The 18,928-nt window shown below is 40.9% G+C and overlaps 1 non-coding gene across 1 annotated transcript; it reads right to left on the bottom strand.

Moving 5' to 3' along the window:
• Positions 1-4,853: 4,853 nt before the first annotated feature.
• LOC131223262 (small nucleolar RNA R71) lies at positions 4,854-4,960 on the bottom strand. Its single transcript, XR_009160361.1, has one exon. It is a non-coding gene; the product is annotated as a small nucleolar RNA R71 (small nucleolar RNA).
• Between the last annotated feature and the right edge of the window lie 13,968 nt (positions 4,961-18,928).

Genomic DNA, 18,928 nt, shown 5'->3' with positions numbered 1-18,928 from the left:
GAACAATCAGATGTGTGGTATCTTGACACTGGTGCAAGCAACCACATGAGTGGTAACAAAAAACTGTTCATAGAACTCACAGAAGGAGTTCATGGTGACGTGAGTTTTGGCGACTCATCAAAAGTACCCGTGATAAGCAAAGAAAAAGTTAAAATCTATCAGAAGAATGGTGAGCCAAATTACATCTCTAATGTGTATTACGTACCAAACATGAAAAATAACATCCTCAGTATCGGCGAACTCCTTAAGAAGGGGTATGTCATACACATGGAGAACTATTCTGTCTCTATAAGAGATGCTCATAGAAGACTTGTGGCTCAAGTCCAAATAGCGAAGAATCGCATGTTTCCGCTCCATATTAACACAAAGGCTGGGAAGTGTCTCTATGAAATCGTGAAGAATGATTCATAGAGATGGCATCTTCGCTTTGGGCATCTCTATTTCAATGGCCTTAAACTCTTATCCTCGTCAAGTATGGTGCATAGCTTACCGGCTATTGAAGCTCCAGAATATGTGTGTGAGGTGTGCACACTTGGCAAGTAACAAAGGAACTCCTTTCCAAGTAGAGTGTCTAGAAGAGCAAATGAACCACTTCAGTTGGTTCACACTGATATTTGCGGACCACTTGAAACACCCTCTCTTGGAGGTAATAAATACTTTATTACCTTCATTGATGATTTCAGCAGAAGACTTTGGGTGTATTGCATCAAATTAAGAAAAATCTTTTGCTTTCACTATCTTTAAAATTTTCAAAGCTCGTGTTGAAGTTGAAAGTGGTCACAAAATTAAAGTACTCAAATCTGACAGAGGTGGAGAGTACACCTTAAATGCATTTCGAGATTTTTGCAGGGAACATGGCATTAAGCAATAACATACTGCAGCTTACACGCCATAAAAGAATGGAATTATGAAACGGAAGAATCGCACCATCCTCGACATGATAAGGACCATGCTGAAGGACAAAGGCATGCCAAAGAGCTTCTGAGCAGAGGCAGTTGCATGTACTGCTTACCTACTCAATCTGTGTCCAACCAAGAGCATCAGAAACATGACACCACAGGAGGCATAGAGTGGTACAAACCGAGCGTGGCGCACCTAAGGATCTTTGGGTGTGTTGCCTACGCTCAAGTTCCAAAAGCAAGAAGAAGGAAGCTTGATGATCAGGGTGAAAAACGCATCTTCATCGGCTACAATGAAGGATCTAAAGCTAGCCTACAAGCTCTATAATCCACTAACCAATAAAGTAGTGGTGAGTAGAGATGTGGTCTCTAGTGAGGAAGAAGCTTGAAAATGGAATGATGAAGAATCGACCAAAGATATTCTAGTCAAAACAGAAGAACCTGAAGAAAGGCATGACCATCAAGAGCGTACGCCCACAATACATTTTATGTCCACATCATTGTTGAGGGTCAAATATTGCATATCAGACCCCAGTTTTTGCCTGGATTTACAAACATAGTACTGTTTAACGGCCCGATTTAATCGTGTTTGTGATGCAGGGCGTATTTACAAGCTTGGACTGGGAAAGGGTACTAAAAGCATGGATTTAACGGTCTGAAGTCACCAAGGCAAGCGATGGACCCCAGGAGACTAAGATCGACATATTTGTACGCCAGGGATCCAAGAAAATTGAGAAACTGAAGCTCAAGTGGCCCGAAAGACATCCAGAGTGCAAGATTACAGGGTTCCCACCATTCGTTCAGCTCGAAAATTCTATACATGGCTCGAGGACCAAAAACTAACCGTACATGTCAAATTTCAGCCATTGGATCCTTCTAGAAGTGGCCCAACGGATAGATCAGCCCATAAATCAGTGATTTGGGGCCCGCCTGGTATCTAGAAATGCATCAATTTTGGTCTCAACACGTTAAATGAGTTGAGAATATGGATGGACGGAGAGGATTTCTCATGAACATCTCCGTAGGACCTCAAGTACATCACGTGTGCACGGTGCACAAGTGCACCAGCCGTGCACCGAATTTCTCAAAGTCGGTCAGCGCACGCTGACTGACTCTCTCTTCTCCAATTCAAAAATGGACAGGCGTCCTCACCGTGACCACCGGTTTTTTATTTTGGGCCCCTCCCATCGTCCATATGGATAATCAGAGCCGTCAATTGTGACCAGAGGGTGGGTATAAGCCTCGCCTAGGTGGATTTTGGCCCCATGAAAACATCGCATGTACACGAGGACTCAAACGGACGATCGACGGTAGAATAGAAGATATTGTGGGCCACACCGAAATCAATCCAATCTCGCCATTCCCGAACGGGTTTTCGTCGTGAATCTAATGGACGGCGTGGATTTCTCCATCACTGTCAATATGGGACCCACCGACCATCACAGCGCGAATGCGCAGGCGGACGGAACTTGTGGGCCACCATCAAGGCATCACGTGGTTGATCTGGACTATCCATCCTGTTCGTGGCCTCTTTCAATCCAAAACCACAAATTCTGGAGGATTCATGCAAGACGTAGCATGCGCAGGCACAGTCGCTAGGGAAACCATTTCTTTTTGAAACTGGAAGATCTTGGTTGTTCTGGGATCAGCGGGCCATTTTCTGGTGCGATCAGGACCGTAAAAACTTCTCCTAGGGACAACCAACCAAGGCCAAGAAGCCTGACCGGTCAGATCTTGCATTGGGCTCTAGGTTTTGCCCTGACAAAATTCTTAAGCTGTCGCACGGGACTGACAGCTCACCGACTTTCTCCACCGCCTCCAGGCTTCTATAAAAGAGAGAGAGAACGTGAGATCAAGATCATCGAAGGAATTTTGGAGGAAGATCGTGCTCGGCTTGGAGGTGGCTGACGTGAGGCTGGATCTGTTCTTCTCTTTCCTTCTTGTTCTTTTCTATTTTTTTTCTGTTTATTTACTTTGTCTACGGGGTTCTAGCATGATCATGCTAGGCTAAACCTCTTAGCTAGGGCTACAAGGTGAAGCTCGTAGTGAGATGGAAGACTCTATTTTTATGCCTTAATTTAACTATTAAATTTATGAATTGAATGTGATTTTAATTGATTATCGAAGGAATATTTTTTTAGTCTTTAATGGTTCGTTGTGACTGAAATTACAATGGGTCTGCAATGGCTTTGAATATTTTCTTCCTCCTTTTGATGTTTATGACGTCAGGAAGCCCTGTTGTTCACCATCGTCTCATGGGCATGGTCGGATGACGGTGCCCTTCCTAACCTTCATGCATTGTTGATTGGTTGGTAATTGGTTTAATTCTGTTGTTGCTTTGTCTCCTGGGCATGGTTTGGTGATGGAATCCACTCTAATTCATATACCTCTCATCTCTTGAAACTTAAATCAAGTAAGTTCAGTTCAATTTTCATAATGCTTGAAGCGGGCATAAGATCTCCCTGATCTCTACAAGTGGATCCTCTGAATCCCTAGTTTCTTAACTTTGAATTCCTTAAGTTTTACATTAATCTCTCACCATTATTCATCAATTTATATTTGATTTAGATTGCATCTTAGGCTAGTTCTATTTTTATCTAGTTTCAGGAAACGTACAAGTTTCAGTCCCTGTGGATTCGACCTCGGTCTTACCAAGTTTATTACTACATCACAACCCTGCACTTGGGGTGTGAACAATTTTTTGGCGCCTTGCGATTTTCTGAAATTAATTAGGTTTAGAATTAATTTAAGATTAGAATTTGACTAGCTTTAGTTGTAGACTTTTTGAACTAACTTGTTTTCTTGTTTTATAGGATCCTGACATAAGTTTCTAAATTGGTAATTCCTTCCTAATTTCTCTACTTTTTCCACTTTTAAAATTAGGGTTTAAATTTTGAAAATCTTCTAATTCTAGTATTCTCCTATCTATAGGAAATAGTTTATTTTTAGAAACTAGGTTATTTCTTTCCCTTTTTAGGAATTAACTTTCTATTTTTGTCTTATAGTAACTTTCTAATTCTAACTCTTTTAGAATCTAATTTTGTTTTCTAATTTTTTTACTCATAGAATTTTTGTTTAGAAACTAACTTTCCAATTGTGTAGGCCTTTAAGATAGAAATTTCTAATTCGGTAATTTCTTTCTCTCTACTTTCTATTTTTCATATCTCTTTTTAATTTACTTTTTTAGGACTTTCTTCTTTTAGAAATCAGTTTACTACTATCTTTCTTTTAAAGGATTGTTCTTCTCCTTTTTAGAATCTAACTTATTTTGTTTTATTTTACAAGTTTTTAACTTAGGGACTCCAATTTGGTAATTTCTTTCCAACTCTCTCTTTCTTTCTAGATTTTCTTTCTTAGGATTAGGTTTCAAATTTGATTGAGGGCTGCGAGTGTTTCATGCCCAAATGGGCCCGTGACAACACTCGACGTCTCTTGACTGAAGGAGGATTGGTTGAGGGGTTGACTATCCTTCGTAGTACTAGACACCACTCGAAATTCCCTGAGCTAATTGAAGTTATGGCTGAAGACCAACCTCCTCTACTTCCACCCAGGGTGGAGGATGCCCAATATGAGAATGAGGTGCATCAGGCATCCCCGCCTCGTACTTTACGATATTATCTACAACCGGCGGGAGTGAGTACGCCCTCATGCATGATTTTCCCTGAAAACACAGGACAAATGGACATCAAGCCAGGAGTTATCCAACTCCTTCCTAAATTCCATGGACTTGAATCAGAAAGTCCATATTTACATTTGAAAGAGTTCGATGAGATCATAACTACATTATGTTTTCCTAATGTATCTGAGGATACAATCAGGCTGAAACTCTTTCCTTTTTCCTTAAAAGAGAAAGCTAAGACGTGGTTACATTCACTGCGTCCTAGATCCATTGGCACATGGAACGACATGCAGAGGGAATTCATAAAAAAATTCTTCCCACATCATAAAACGATTACCCTCAGAAAAGCAATCATGAACTTTGCTCAAAAGGAAGATGAAACATTCTTCCAATGTTGGGAAAGGTTCAAAAATTTGGTCAGTTCATGCTCACAATACGGATTTGAAATGTGGCGCATTACAAATTTTTTCTATGATGGACTGATATCTTCCATGCGCCAAATGGTCGAGACAATGTGTAATGGAGAGTTCATTAATAAAGATGTTGACGAGGTATGGGATTACCTCGATAGTCTTGCTGAAAAAATACAATCATGGGACTATTACCCAAAGTCGAACACCACATCTAGGCCGACCCAATTAAAGGAGAAAGGTGGATTATATCTCTTGAAAGAAGAAGATGATCTCAAGTGTAAAGTGACTACGCTCATAAGGAAAGTTGAGGCCATGGAAGGAAAGAAGGATAAGGTCAATGAAATTGTTTGCGGCATCTGTGATTGCAACATTCACATAACTGAAAACTGTCCTACAATACCTGCCTTTCGAGGAGTGTTGAATGAACAAGCCAATGTCGTAAATAACTATCAAAGACCTTTTACTGGACCTAACTCCAATACGTACAATCCTGGTTGGAAAAATCATCCAAAATTTAGTTGGAGGAATGGATAAACGGCTACCCCTCAAGGTTTCTTCAATCAAAATCCAAATCAAGTGAAACCTCAAGAGGAACCGGTTCAAAATTCCATACAAGAGATGGCTCAGGCAATGCGGGGAATTGCAGATTTTATGCAAAAGATAGATTCTCGTATGACGGTTATAGAAAAGGGGATGCTTCCTGCACAATCGCTCCCCAATCCTAAACCACAATACGAGATAAGTAATCTCAGCTCTTCAAATCAAATGGAGCACGTTAAATCCATCACCACTCTTAGGAGTGGGAAGATCATTGATAAAACGCTTCCGGTTAGGCCCGAAAAGCCTTAAGAACCAGAAGAGGACAACAATGATGGATCTATTGAGGTCCCACAAAAATTAGAATCGGAACTTCTAGAAAAGTCAGTTGCTCCATTTCCCCAATGGTTGGTCGCACTAAAACCTCTCTCTAACTCTCAGGATATCTTAGAGGTGTTGAAACAAGTGAAAGTCAACATTCCTCTACTCAATGTCGTAAAACAAATACCTTCATATGTCAAATTCTTGAAAAACTTATGTACAAACAAATGACAGTAAAATGTTCAAAAGAAAATCTTCTTGACTGAGAAAGTGAGTGCCATCCTGAAGCAATATGTGCCGTAGAAATTCGAGGATCCTAGTAGCCCAATCATACCTTATATAATCGGGAACTACCAAATTGAGCACGCACTTCTTAACTTAGCGGCGAGCGTAAATCTGATTCCCTACTTGGTGTACAAACAATTAGGTTTGGGTGAATTAAAACCCACCCTAATCACATAACAACTTGCTGATCATTCTATTCGTGTACCGAGAGGGATAATTGAGAATGAGTTGGTCCAGGTTGAAAGATTTTACTATCCTATAGATTTTATCGTCCTGGATACGAAACCCATCAATAACATGAGCACTCAAATTCCCATCATTCTTGGTCGCCCATTCCTTGCCACTTCAAATGCAATTATCAATTGAATGAATGATGTCATGACTATGTCTTTTGGGAATATGACATTGGAGTCAAACATCTTTTTAAATAACGGTAGAAACTTAGAGGATGATGACGATTTCCATGACATTAACATGATTGACTCTTTAGTGGAAGATACGACACCTCTGACATTATCCTCTGACCCTCTAGAGATGAGAATGTCCCACTCCCATGATTAAGATGATGACATGATTAGGAAGACGTGCGCCTTGCTTGATACTGCACCGGTAGTTGTAGTTAACCGGTGGAGGCCACATTTTGATGAATTACCACCTACCGATGTAGTGCCTCTACCGTCTAACCTCAAGCTGCCGAAGCTTGACCTAAAACCTTTGCCCTCTGATTTGAAATATGTCTATTTAGGTCAAGATGAGACATACCCGGTGGTGATCTCTGCCCACCTGGAGAAAGAACAGGAGAGTATGCTCATATCTACTCTCATTGAGCATAAATGAGCCCTGGGATGGACGATAGCGGACCTCAAGGGAATCGATCCCTCGATTTGTACTTACCATATATATCTTGAGGATAATGCAAAAATCGCTCGACAACCACAACGTAGACTAAATCCAAACATGAAGGAAGTGGTTAAGGCCGAGGTTCTTAAACTATTGGACGTGGGTATCATATACCCTATATCTGATAGTCAATGGGTGAGTCCAACTCAAGTGGTCCCTAAGAAGTCCGGAATCACCATCGTAGCCAATGCTAATAATGAACTCGTGCCAACTAGAGTCACTACTGGTTGGAGAATGTGCATTGACTACAGGAAGTTGAATACCGTCACGAGGAAAGACCACTTTCCTTTACCATTCATTGATCAGATCCTGGAAAGGTTAGCTGGTCATTCCTATTACAGTTTCCTTGACGGGTATTCAGGCTACAACCAGATAGAGATAGCCCCTGAAGACCAGGAAAAGACCACATTTACATGTCCCTACGGCACCTTTGCCTACCGAAGGATACCATTCGGACTATGTAATGCCCCTGCCACCTTTCAGTGATGTATGCTTAGTATCTTTTCTGATATGGTGGGGCAATATCTACAGGTCTTCATGGACGATTTCTCTGTTTACGGTCCATTTTTTAGCAAGTACTTGGAAAGTCTTAAATGTATGCTAAAAAGATGTGAAGAAAAGAACTTGGTACTTAATTGGGAGAAGTGCCATTTCATGGTTCAGAAGGGGATTGTCCTTGGGCATATCATCTCGTCCAAGGGAATCGAAGTAGATAAGGCAAAAATCGATCTTATCTCTAACCTACCTCCACCCAAGAACATCAGAGACGTGCGATCTTTCTTAGGACACGCAGGATTTTACAGGCGATTCATAAAGGACTTTAGTCTCCTCTCTCGTCCTCTATGTAATCTTCTTCAAAAGGATGCTCCGTACGAGTGGACTGAGCAATGCCAGGAAGCGTTCAACAAGCTTAAGGGCACGTTAACCATTGCACCTATCATGCAGCCACCCGACTGGAGCCTTCCTTTTGAGCTTATGTGCGACGCTTCTGATTATGCTCTTGGGGCGGTCCTAGGCCAGTGAAAAGATAAGAGGCCCTACGTCATTCATTACGCAAGTAGAACTTTAAATTCTGCCCAGGTGAACTACTCGACTACGGAAAAGGAACTCTTAGCTGTAGTGTTCGCCTTGGACAAATTTAGGTCCTACCTGATCGGATCCAAGATCATTATCTATACAGATCATGCGGCACTGAAGTATCTTCTTTCTAAGAATGATTCTAAGCCCCGCTTGATACGATGGATCATTCTACTTCAAGAATTCGATTTGAAAATTAAAGATAAAAAGGGGGTAGAGAACATAGTGGCCGATCACCTTTCTCTCCTTAATACCTCCGATTCCCTTGAGGCGAACCTATATCAACGACATGTTCCCTAATGAACAACCTCTTGTAGTCTCCCATTCACCTTGGTTTGCCGATATTGCTAATTATCATGCTACGGGTGCCATACCGACACAACAGTGGACTATGCAAGATTAGAGAAAAATTTTCACTGAGGTGCCCAAAATCTTCTGGGATGATCTATATTTGTTTAAATATTGCTCAGACCAAATCTTAAGGAGATGTGTGCCAAATAATGAACATCAAAGTGTCATCTCCTTTTGTCACTCTCAGGCTTGTGGTGATCACTTTTCTGCTAAAAAGACTACGACCAAGATTCTGCAGTGTGGTTTTTACTGGCCCACTATGTTCAAGGACACTCATGAGTTTTGTAAGGCTTATGAGCATTGTCAGAAATTAGGAAATTGTCTCATTAAAATATGATGCCCTTAAACCCCATCCTTATTATAGAAGCATTTGATTGCTGGGGCATCGATTTCTTGGGACTATTCCCCTAATCCTTTGAAAATCTATATATTTTGCATGCCATAGAATATGTCACTAAATGGGTCGAAGCGATTCCGTGCTGGAACAATGACCATCGAACGGTCATTAAATTCTTAAAAGAGAACATCCTTTCTCGATTTGGAACGCCTCGAGCCATCATTAGTGATAGGGGCTCACACTTTTGTAATAAACCATTTGAGAGCTTAATAAAGAAATACGGTATCTCTCATAAGGTGAGCACTCATACCACCCACAGACAAGTGGGCAAGCTGAGATTTCTAATAGGGAAATTAAACACATTTTGGAGAAAACGGTTAACCCTGATCGTAAGGATTGGTCAATCCGATTGACCGATGCCTTATGGGCATACCGTACTGCCTTTAAAACCCCTATTAGAATTCCCCCTTTAGACTTTTCTATGAGAAAGCTTGTCACTTGCCTGTGGAGTTGGAACATAAAGCGTATTGGGTGATCAAAAATCTTAATTTCAATCTGACAACGCTAACTCACTACGCAAACTTCAATTGAATGAACTTGAGAAAATCCGAAATGATGCATACGACAATTCGAGAATTTATAAGGACAAGATGAAAGCATTTCATGACCAACACATTTTGTAAAAATCATTCACGCCTGTCAGAAGGTCCTTTGTACAATTCTCGATTACATCTCTTTCCTGGATAAGCTTTGATCTCGTTGGACCGGCCCTTACATTGTTGTTCTGCTTTTCCTCATGGGGCCGTTGAAATAAGAGATCCCGACAATGGCAAGGAGTTTAAAGTCAATGGACATCGATTGAAACCATTTGTCAAGAATTTTGATTCAGAGGACATGTCCATGACCTTGACTGCTCCTGTTTACCAGGATTGATCTCCTAGTCCGATGGAGGTATAGGTAGGTTTATCGCTTTCATAGGACCGGTAGTTGCTTTATTTGTCCGGCTCAAGACGGTAAACTTAGCGCTCATGGGTGGCAACCCACTCTTCATTTCATTAGTTAGTTCAATGTTTGTGGGTAACATTACTGCAAACCTTCACGAGACTACAACTCGTCCACTAGGGGTAACCTAGGGGTTTAAAGGCTTGTTGCATACGCTAAATGCAATCGAGAGTACCTGCGAAAGTGGTATAGGTAAGATTTCATTTTTATTTTTCTTCTGTTGGTTTCTCTCTTGTGCTGACCTGCTCTTACATAGATATCTTTGGAAAGCCTCTTGATTCCTTCGTCCAGGTATTATCTTCCCATCACTTCTCATTTACTTATTTTGTCCCATGTGCATTGCATGCTTATTTCTTTTACATTGAGGACAATGTAGATTTTAGGTTGGGGGTGGGAGATTAGGTTTCCTAATCAGTATTTTCTTAGTCTTGAGCAGAAATTGTGAAAATTTTTAAATTTTTCTAGAATTTCGTATGAATTCGAAGCGATTTTGACGGCCATCTTGGATTTAGAATTACAAGATAAGTGATGTTGGAATTGATGACTCTTGGATTCAACTATTTGTTAGATTTCACAGTTAAGTTAGAACTATTAATCCATGATTAGAAGTTTTAAACATTGATTGAATCATAATTTTACATGTCACATCTCGCTTACACATTAAGGTTTCATTCGATATTGAAGGATTAATTTGGTGATCACTAAGCTTGAAAGGAACCAACCTGAGAAATTGAAAAGATTGGGCGAATGGTTTTCACCATAGGTTTGCTCCCTACAGGTGAAGGTTTGATTCCCCAAGGTTGACATTCAAAAACTTTTTGGCGACTGGTCTTTACCATAGGTTTGCTCCCTATAGGTGTAGATTCGATTCTCCTCCTTGGCTTTACTTTTAAAAAGTTGACATAGTGTGAAAATCATCAAAAGCTGGAAGAATGAATCAAGCTTTGGTTTAGGTGTTGGTTATCATGAATTCTCTTGTGGTTACCAATGATATCCTGAAATAGAGAAGTGAATTTTAATAATGTTAAGCCGAGATTACACTATACACTCATGGAACTCAATATTTAGAATCGTTCTAATTAATGGATTAATATTTGAGCTTGATTATGAAGTTTACCGTGAGCTTGATCCCAGGAGAAAGTAATGCCAACATTCATGAATCTTAGAATTCGAGTATCTGAATTGTTTTTCACAAATCTCTTGAGTTTGTAGAAATTGTCCTGTAATTCTCAATTTATTTTTCGCATACCTTGCTCGGGACTAGCAAGATGCTGGTTGGGGGTTGTGTTGAGGGTCAAATATTGCATATCAGACCCCAGTTTTTGCCTGGATTTACAAACATAGTACTGTTTAACGGCCCGATTTAATCGTGTTTGTGATGCAGGGCGTATTTACGAGCTTGGACTGGGAAAGGGTACTAAAAGCATGGATTTAACGGTCTGAAGTCACCAAGGCAAGCGACGGACCCCAGGAGACTAAGATCGACATATTTGCACGCCAGGGATCCAAAAAAAATCGAGAAACTGAAGCTCAAGTGGCCCGAAAGACATCCAGAGTGCAAGATCATAGGGTTCCCACCATCCGTTCAGCTCGAAAATTCTATACATGGCTCGAGGACCAAAAACTAACCGTACATGTCAAATTTCAGCCATTGGATCCTTCTAGAAGTGGCCCAACGGACAGATCAGCCCATAAATTAGTGATTTGGGGCCCGCCTGGTATCTGGAAATGCATCAATTTTGGTCTCAACACGTTAAATGAGTTGAGAATATGGATGGACGGAGAGGATTTCTCACGAACATCTCCGTAGGACCTCAAGTACATCACGTGTGCACGGTGCACAAGTGCACCAGCCGTGCACCGTATTTCTCAAAGTCGGTCAGCACACGTTGACCGACTCTCTCTTCTCCAATTCAAAAACGGACAGGCGTCCTCACCGTGACCGCCGATTTTTGATTGTGGGCCCCTCCCATCGTCCATATGGATAATCAAAGCCGTCAATTGTGACCAGAGGGTGGGTATAAGCCCCGCTTAGGTGGATTTTGGCCCCATGAAAACATCGCATGTACACGAGGACTCAAACGGACGATCGATGGTAGAATGGAAGATCTTGTGGGGCCACACCGAAATCAATCCAATCTCGCCATTCCCGAACGGATTTTCGTCGTGAATCTAATGGACGGCGTGGATTTCTCCATCACTGTCAATATGGGACCCACCGACCATCACAACGCAAATGCGAAGGCTCTGTTTCGTAAACAGAGCCTGCGGACGGAACTTGTGGGCCACCATCAAGGCGTCACGTGGTTGATCCGGACCGTCCATCCTGTTCGTGGCCTCTTTCAATCTAAAACCACAAATTCTGGAGGATTCATGCAAGACGTAGCATGCGCAGGCACAGTCGCAAGGGAAACCGCTCCTTTTTGAAACTGGAAGATCTCGGTTGTTCTGTGATCAGCGGGTCATTTTCTGGTGCGATCAGGACCGTAAAAACTTCTCCTAGGGGACAACCAACCAAGGCCAAGAAGCCTGACCGGTCAGATCTTGCATTGGGCTCTCGGTTTTGCCCAGACAAAATTCTTGCAATGCAAAGTCAGTTGCGGTTTCTTTTCCGCTGCGTAAGCTGTCGCACGGGACTGACAGCTCACCGATTTTCTCCACCGCCTCCAAGCTTCTATAAAAGAGAGAGGAAAGACAGGAGGCAGGAGGTGGCTGGAACGGGAGAAAAGAGAAGAAGGAAGCTTGGAAGGGACGTGGCTAAACGATTGCACGAGAGAGAGATATCCGGTTTTTCCTTTTTCTTTTCCTTTTATTTTTTTTCTTTCCTTTGATGTTTTTGCTTTGGTTCTAGCATGATCATGCTAGGCTAAACCTCTTAGCTAGGGCTAAGAGGTGAAGCTTGTAGTGAGATGAAAGACTCTATTTTTATGCCTTGATTTAACTATTAAATTTATGAATTGAATTTGATTTTAGTTGATTATCGAAGGAATTTTTTTTTAGTCTTTAATGGTCTGTTGTGACTGAAATTACAATGGGTCTGCAATGGCTTTGAATATTTTCTTCCTCCTTTTGATGTTTATGACGTCAGGAAGCCCTGTTGTTCACCATCGTCTCATGGGCATGGTCGGATGACGGTACCCTTCCTAACCTTCATGCATTGTTGATTGGTTGGTAATTGGTTTAATTCTGTTGTTGCTTTGTCTCCTGGGCATGGTTTGGTGATGGAATCCACTCTAATTCATATACCTTTCATCTCTTGAAAATTAAATCAAGTAAGTTCAGTTCAATTTCCATAATTCCTGAAGCGGGCATAAGATCTCCCTAATCTCTACAAGTGGATCCTCTGAATCCCTAGTTTCTTAATTCTGATTTTCTTAAAATTTTAGATTAGTATTTCACCAGTATTCATCAATTTATATTTGATTTCGATTCCATTAGTCTAAGTTCTAGTTCTACTTAGTTTCAGACAACGTACAGGTATCAGTCCCTTGGGATTCGACCTCGGTCTCACCGAGTTTATTACTACATCACAACCCTACACTTGGGGAGTGAATAATCATCAGTACATAGAACTCCAGGAGTACATTCCATCACTCCTGAAAGCACTCTATCAAGTCAAAATTCGGTCAGCTCGTCCTCACCCATGGCACCTATAAAAATGAAAAGCTTAAAAGTGACATCTATGAGCAAACTGAAGAGATCAATCTTTTCTACCTGTATGCAGATCATGAGCCTCTGACATTTCAAGATGCCATAAAAGAAGAATGTTGGAGAATTACTATGAAAGAAGAAATTCATGCCATTGAGAAAAATGACACATGGGAGCTTACTATGCTTCCTAATGGCCAGAAAACTATTGGTGTTAAATGGGTGTGCAGGATCAAGCGAAATGCTAATGGTGAGATTGATCACTACAAGACAAGGCTCGTAGCAAAGGGCTGCAAACAGAAGTACAGGGTGGACTATGAAGAAGTCTTCACTCCTGTTACTCGTCTTGACACTGTGAGGATGATTATCTCCCTTGTAGCCTATCATAGTTGGATGATCTACGAACTAGATGTGAAATCTACATTTCTGAATGAAATTCTGGAAGAAGAGGTCTATATTGACTAGCCTGAAGGCTTTATTATACAAGGGGAGGAACACAAGGTGTATCGACTAAAGAAAACCCTCTATAGGTTAAAACAAGATCCACGTGCTTGGAATACACACATCGACAACTATCTTCAAGAGAACGGCTTTGCCCAATGTCCATATGAGCATGCAGTTTACATCAAGAAGAATGCTCATGGTGATTTGCTTATAGATTGCCTGTATATTGATGATTTGCTGTTTACAGGAAGCAGCCAAACGATGTTTGATGAATTTAAGAAGGCCATGTTTAAGGAGTTTGAGATGACTGACGGAGGTCTGATGTCCTTTTTTCTAGGCATTGAAGTAAAGCAACAATATGGTGGCATCTATATATCTCAGAAGAAGTATACCAAAGAATTGCTTGAAAAGTTCAAGATGGTCGATTGCAAAGTCGTAAACACGCCTGTAGCAACGGGCTTAAAACTGACAAAGGATGGAGAAGGAAGAAGCGTTGACTCAACTATGTTCAAGAGTCTGATTGGAAGCCTAAGGTACCTCACAATCATAAGGCCGGATATCGTCTACAGTGTTGGGCTTCTAAGTAGGTACATGGAAGCACCAAAAGAATCACACTGGCTAACCGCAAAAAGATTCCTCAGGTACGTCAAAGGAACAATGGAATTCGGTCTTTTCTATCCATATGATGATGAAGCAATATTGTATGGATACTTAGACAGTAATCGGGGAGGTGACCAAGATGAAAAAAAGAGCACCACTGGCTATGTATTCTATCTCGGAACGATTGCTTTCACATGGAATTCGAAGAAGCAAAGTGTGGTCGCCCTGTCCACATGTGAAGCAGAGTATGTGACAGCATCATCCACTGTCTGTAAGGAAATTTGGTTGAGAAACCTGCTAAAGGAGCTAAGGCATCCGCAGGAAGGATCCACAATCATATATGTGGATAACAAGTCGGCAATTAATCTAGCCAAAAATCCAGTGCAGCATGGAAGAAGCAAACACATTGATACCCAATACTATTTTCTGAGAGATCATTAGAAGTAGAAAATGATGAAATTGGAGTATTATCATACTACGGAACAGGTGGCAGATATTTTCACAAAGGCATTGCCGACAGATGCATTCAAACGACTAAGAACGATGCTCGAAATGAAGCCAGTTTCGGTTTGAAGGAAGGAAGTGTTGGAATTGAAAACCAAAACATTTACTGCAAGTGGCTGGCTGTTCATCTTCCAATGCATAGCAAGAGTTCCCATGTAGCTGTTTTGGAAGATGAAATTCTCTGTTTATTTTCTAGGAACATTAAGTATTAGAATCTCGTAGCAGGGGCAGTTTTGTCTTTTCACCTTACATTCAAAAGCCTATAAATAGGCACCTTGTATCCGGTTGTAAACAAGCCAGTGAAGAAGCAATAGTAAGTGAATAGGAAGTAAGAAAAATAGCAAAACGTGAGAAGTTTGCAGCAGCAAAACAGTTCAAGAAAATAAATTCTCCCTCTCTTCCTTCTGCAACAGATTTCTGAGTTGTGCTAAGGCTTTGTAAAGCCCAGAAAATTCTGTTATCTTGAAGCAAAGAAAAGATCTAGCTTATACAGCCAAGAGTTTTGATATCCTTGAAGATTTTTAATAAGATGTATTAATTTTTTGGGAGACCTTAACTGGTTAAGAAAGGAATTAGTATAAAAAATAAAATGGAGGGAGAGATTTATGCCCATATGTGCGATGGAATTTTCCATTCCTTTTTAAATTTAAGGTAATTGAGTTTTTACCGATATTTTTGTAGACAGCTCACGCAATAAAATTGGAATAACTAAAAGAGCGTTAGCCTATCACCAAAACATTCACCCATGGCAAGAGAAACCCTTTAAAATTAACATCTTTGATCTTTGTGAATTGTGCAAAAATCAGTTCTTCTCTTCTTCTTATTCTTAACATATTTATAATAAATTTAGAACACAGAGAGAAGTTGGCAGAGCATAGAATTAAGAATTGAGACATATGCCAACATTGGCAGCTATGTATAAGATCCCCAGGGTCACAGATGGTCCAGCGAGGATGTGGGCAATGGCGGATGCCCCAATAGGCTTCACCGTAGTTGATCAGACCTTCCGAGACACATGAGGGGCTTCATAGCCCTTGGCAATGCTAGTTTAGGGGCTATTAGGAAAAAAAAAAAAAACAGGCCCATTCTCCCTGATGGAGAATGGTTCTCAGTTCCTCTCTTACTATATATCAGGCCATTGACAGGACTACATATATCATAGCTTCTTCTTTCTTATTTATTTTTTCAATGAACTTTGAGTGGGCACTAAAAAAATTGTGCAACACCTATCATACATCCCAACAATCATAAACTACAAATTTTACTTCAAAAGTCCCCACAAAACAAGAAAGGAGAATCTCTACCTGCTTCCCAATGACAAGACTAGGTCATAGCTCACCACTTCTTTATTTAAGTTATAGTCCCTCGTACAACTACATGGTGCATCAATTGAGAGTTCTCTAAGATAGTGGTGGAAAGTGATTCGAAGATTGCCATGTCCGTCCTCCGCAAGAAGCACCCATCTGGTTGGGTCTTTTGGTACTGGTGGGCCCAAATTTCCTCCCTCTCAGATAAGGTTAAGGTTTTTTATTTTTTATTTTTATTTTTATTTTAAATTTATTTGAGAGATTTTATATTCCAAGAAAATGGACCGAAAACGGCTTACAGGGCTACATTCGGGGTGGGCCAATAGCAAAAAGGGAATGGGCCCCCCTATCATATGGACGCAAAGCTGCTAGAAGGATTAGAACTGAAAATGGATTAGGCAACTCCCAGGTTACCTAGGCCCACTTTATCGAGGAATAAGAGCCCTCTGATGAGGGCTGGAAGAGAATCCCGGGAGTGGAATATGGCGTTAACCCGGGTTTCGGTCCCAAGCCTAGCCAAGCCGTCAGCGACCAAGTTCCCCTCTCTTAGAGTGTGAGCAATGCGAACATCTAAGTCGCATGAGATAAGATTGATTCTCGTCTTCCAATACCAGATGGACCAGCAAGAATTTGAGGGATTAGACAGAATCCTCACCACCTCGTTCGAGTCTCTTGCCACCTGCACTCTAGAAAATCCCAGTTGGGACGCCAGAATGAGCCCATCTAGGATGGCATTAATCTCGGCCCTAGTATTAGAATGAAGGTTGTAGCCACGCGAAAATTCGAACAGGAAATTGTCTTTGCCGTCTCTCCCTATACCGCCACCCCCTGAGAGACTCGGGTCCCCTCTGGCTGAACCGTCCATGTTCAGTTTAATCCAGCCCATAGGAGGTCTGATCCACTTGACAATCGAAATTTTTGGACTGTTGGGCTGAGGGATAGGAATTTGCCAGGCTTAACTCATAGTAGTAGCCGAATTTCTAAGGATTTTGGGGGAGGGTAAAGTTGCGCTGATGCTACGAATCTAGTAAAAGATGCTACGAATAACCTCCGAGGCTTTGAGGGCTCCATTATCAAAGCAGTTTGTGTTCCTGGCCTTCACAATTCCCAGAAAATGAAGATGGGAATCAGGCCTTTAAGGGAGGCGAGGAGGCCTAGGACACGTTCCACCATTGTATGGCGGGGTCAGTTGCAGAGATCCAATGTGGGCAAGTATGTACAAGATCCAAATCGTTCATCACCACAAATTTTCATTCACCAAAAACCATGGTTCAAAATATGGGATGATCCGCATTTTATTTTTTTATTATTTTTTAATTCTTTTTCTGTTACAATACACTGATAACTATCGTGTATTCAGAAATCGATGATGAATTGTACCCAAAAAAAAATATATAGATTTTGTTGTTTACTTGATCTTAAATAAAATATCAGCTTATTTATTAACACAGATAAAGATTTTTCTTTTCTAAAAATATAATCCCTGATAGAGTGGAATGGCAAAATAGGATGCCTATAGCAGACAACAACAGTTAGTTGGAATATGGTTCAGATGATGATGACTAAGACAATATTTAAAGTATTATTTATTTATTTATTTAATCTTCATGTGAGAAAACAGATGAAAGGATGTGGGTATATGATGTTTTTCTTTTTCAATATTTTTTATCCTTTAAAATTTTGAATTTTACCGCTGAATTCCTCCGAAATTTGCATTTAACCAAATAATGCCTCGATGAATAGAAATTCGCTCAAGATGCCTTCTGAAGAAGTAATTTACTAAAGTGCCTTCATTTATTTATTTTTTACTTCAAAGATTAGTGAAGTTCAGAATTGTGGGACCACCACTTCTTTAGAGAAAGAAATGAAGGTATTTATATATGTAATTTCCTCACTCGAAAAGCATTGCCAAGTAATTACACTTCCTCGAGGCATTACAGTAAAACCTGAATTTTTGAAGTGTTTTGTGTTAAAAATCTCCTGAAAATTCAGATTGATAAAAGACCCATGTATATAAAAAGACTAACAGCCTACATTCTTCGATGGTGCGTACACCTGACAACGCCGACTGGGTACTACTCCCACTGGGACCAAGTAGAGATAGACGGTCCTGTCATGGGCTATGTGGGGCCCACCGTGATTTTTTGTTTTATCCACGCCGTCCATCCATTTTGAAAAATCATTTTAGGTGAATTTGGAAGAAATGAAATAGATCAAATGCTCAAGTGGACCACACCACAGGAAAGACTGGGGATTAAATTCCTACCATTGAAAACCTCATGGGGGCCACGGAAGTTTTGGATCAAGCTGATATTTATTTTTTCTATTCATCCACACAAATAAACATCACGGTGAGCCCTATGAAGGCTTCAATTGTGGGAGTCACTGGCACCACTGCTTCCTGTGGTGTGGTTTATTTGAGATTTTGATCTGCCTCATCTTTATTCCCAACAACTAAAATGATTTTTCAAAATGGATGGACGGCGTGGATAAAACACGTACATTGCGATGGTCCCATAGAGCCCTTGGCAGGACCATCCCTCACTAGCTAGGTGTTGGTGGGCACCACCCAATTCGCGTCCTGTTTCGCGGTAAAGACCCAAACACTGATGGGCCCACCTAATGAATCTCCCACAAACTCAGGAGGTACTAACCTCTGCTGGGGCTCTTGTTAGACCAGTTCC

Source organism: Magnolia sinica, chromosome 1 (genome assembly GCF_029962835.1).
Source record: "Magnolia sinica isolate HGM2019 chromosome 1, MsV1, whole genome shotgun sequence".
Taxonomy (NCBI): Eukaryota; Viridiplantae; Streptophyta; class Magnoliopsida; order Magnoliales; family Magnoliaceae; genus Magnolia; species Magnolia sinica.
Note: the sequence above shows the minus strand (reverse complement) of the source record. Positions and strands in the feature narration are given on the sequence as shown.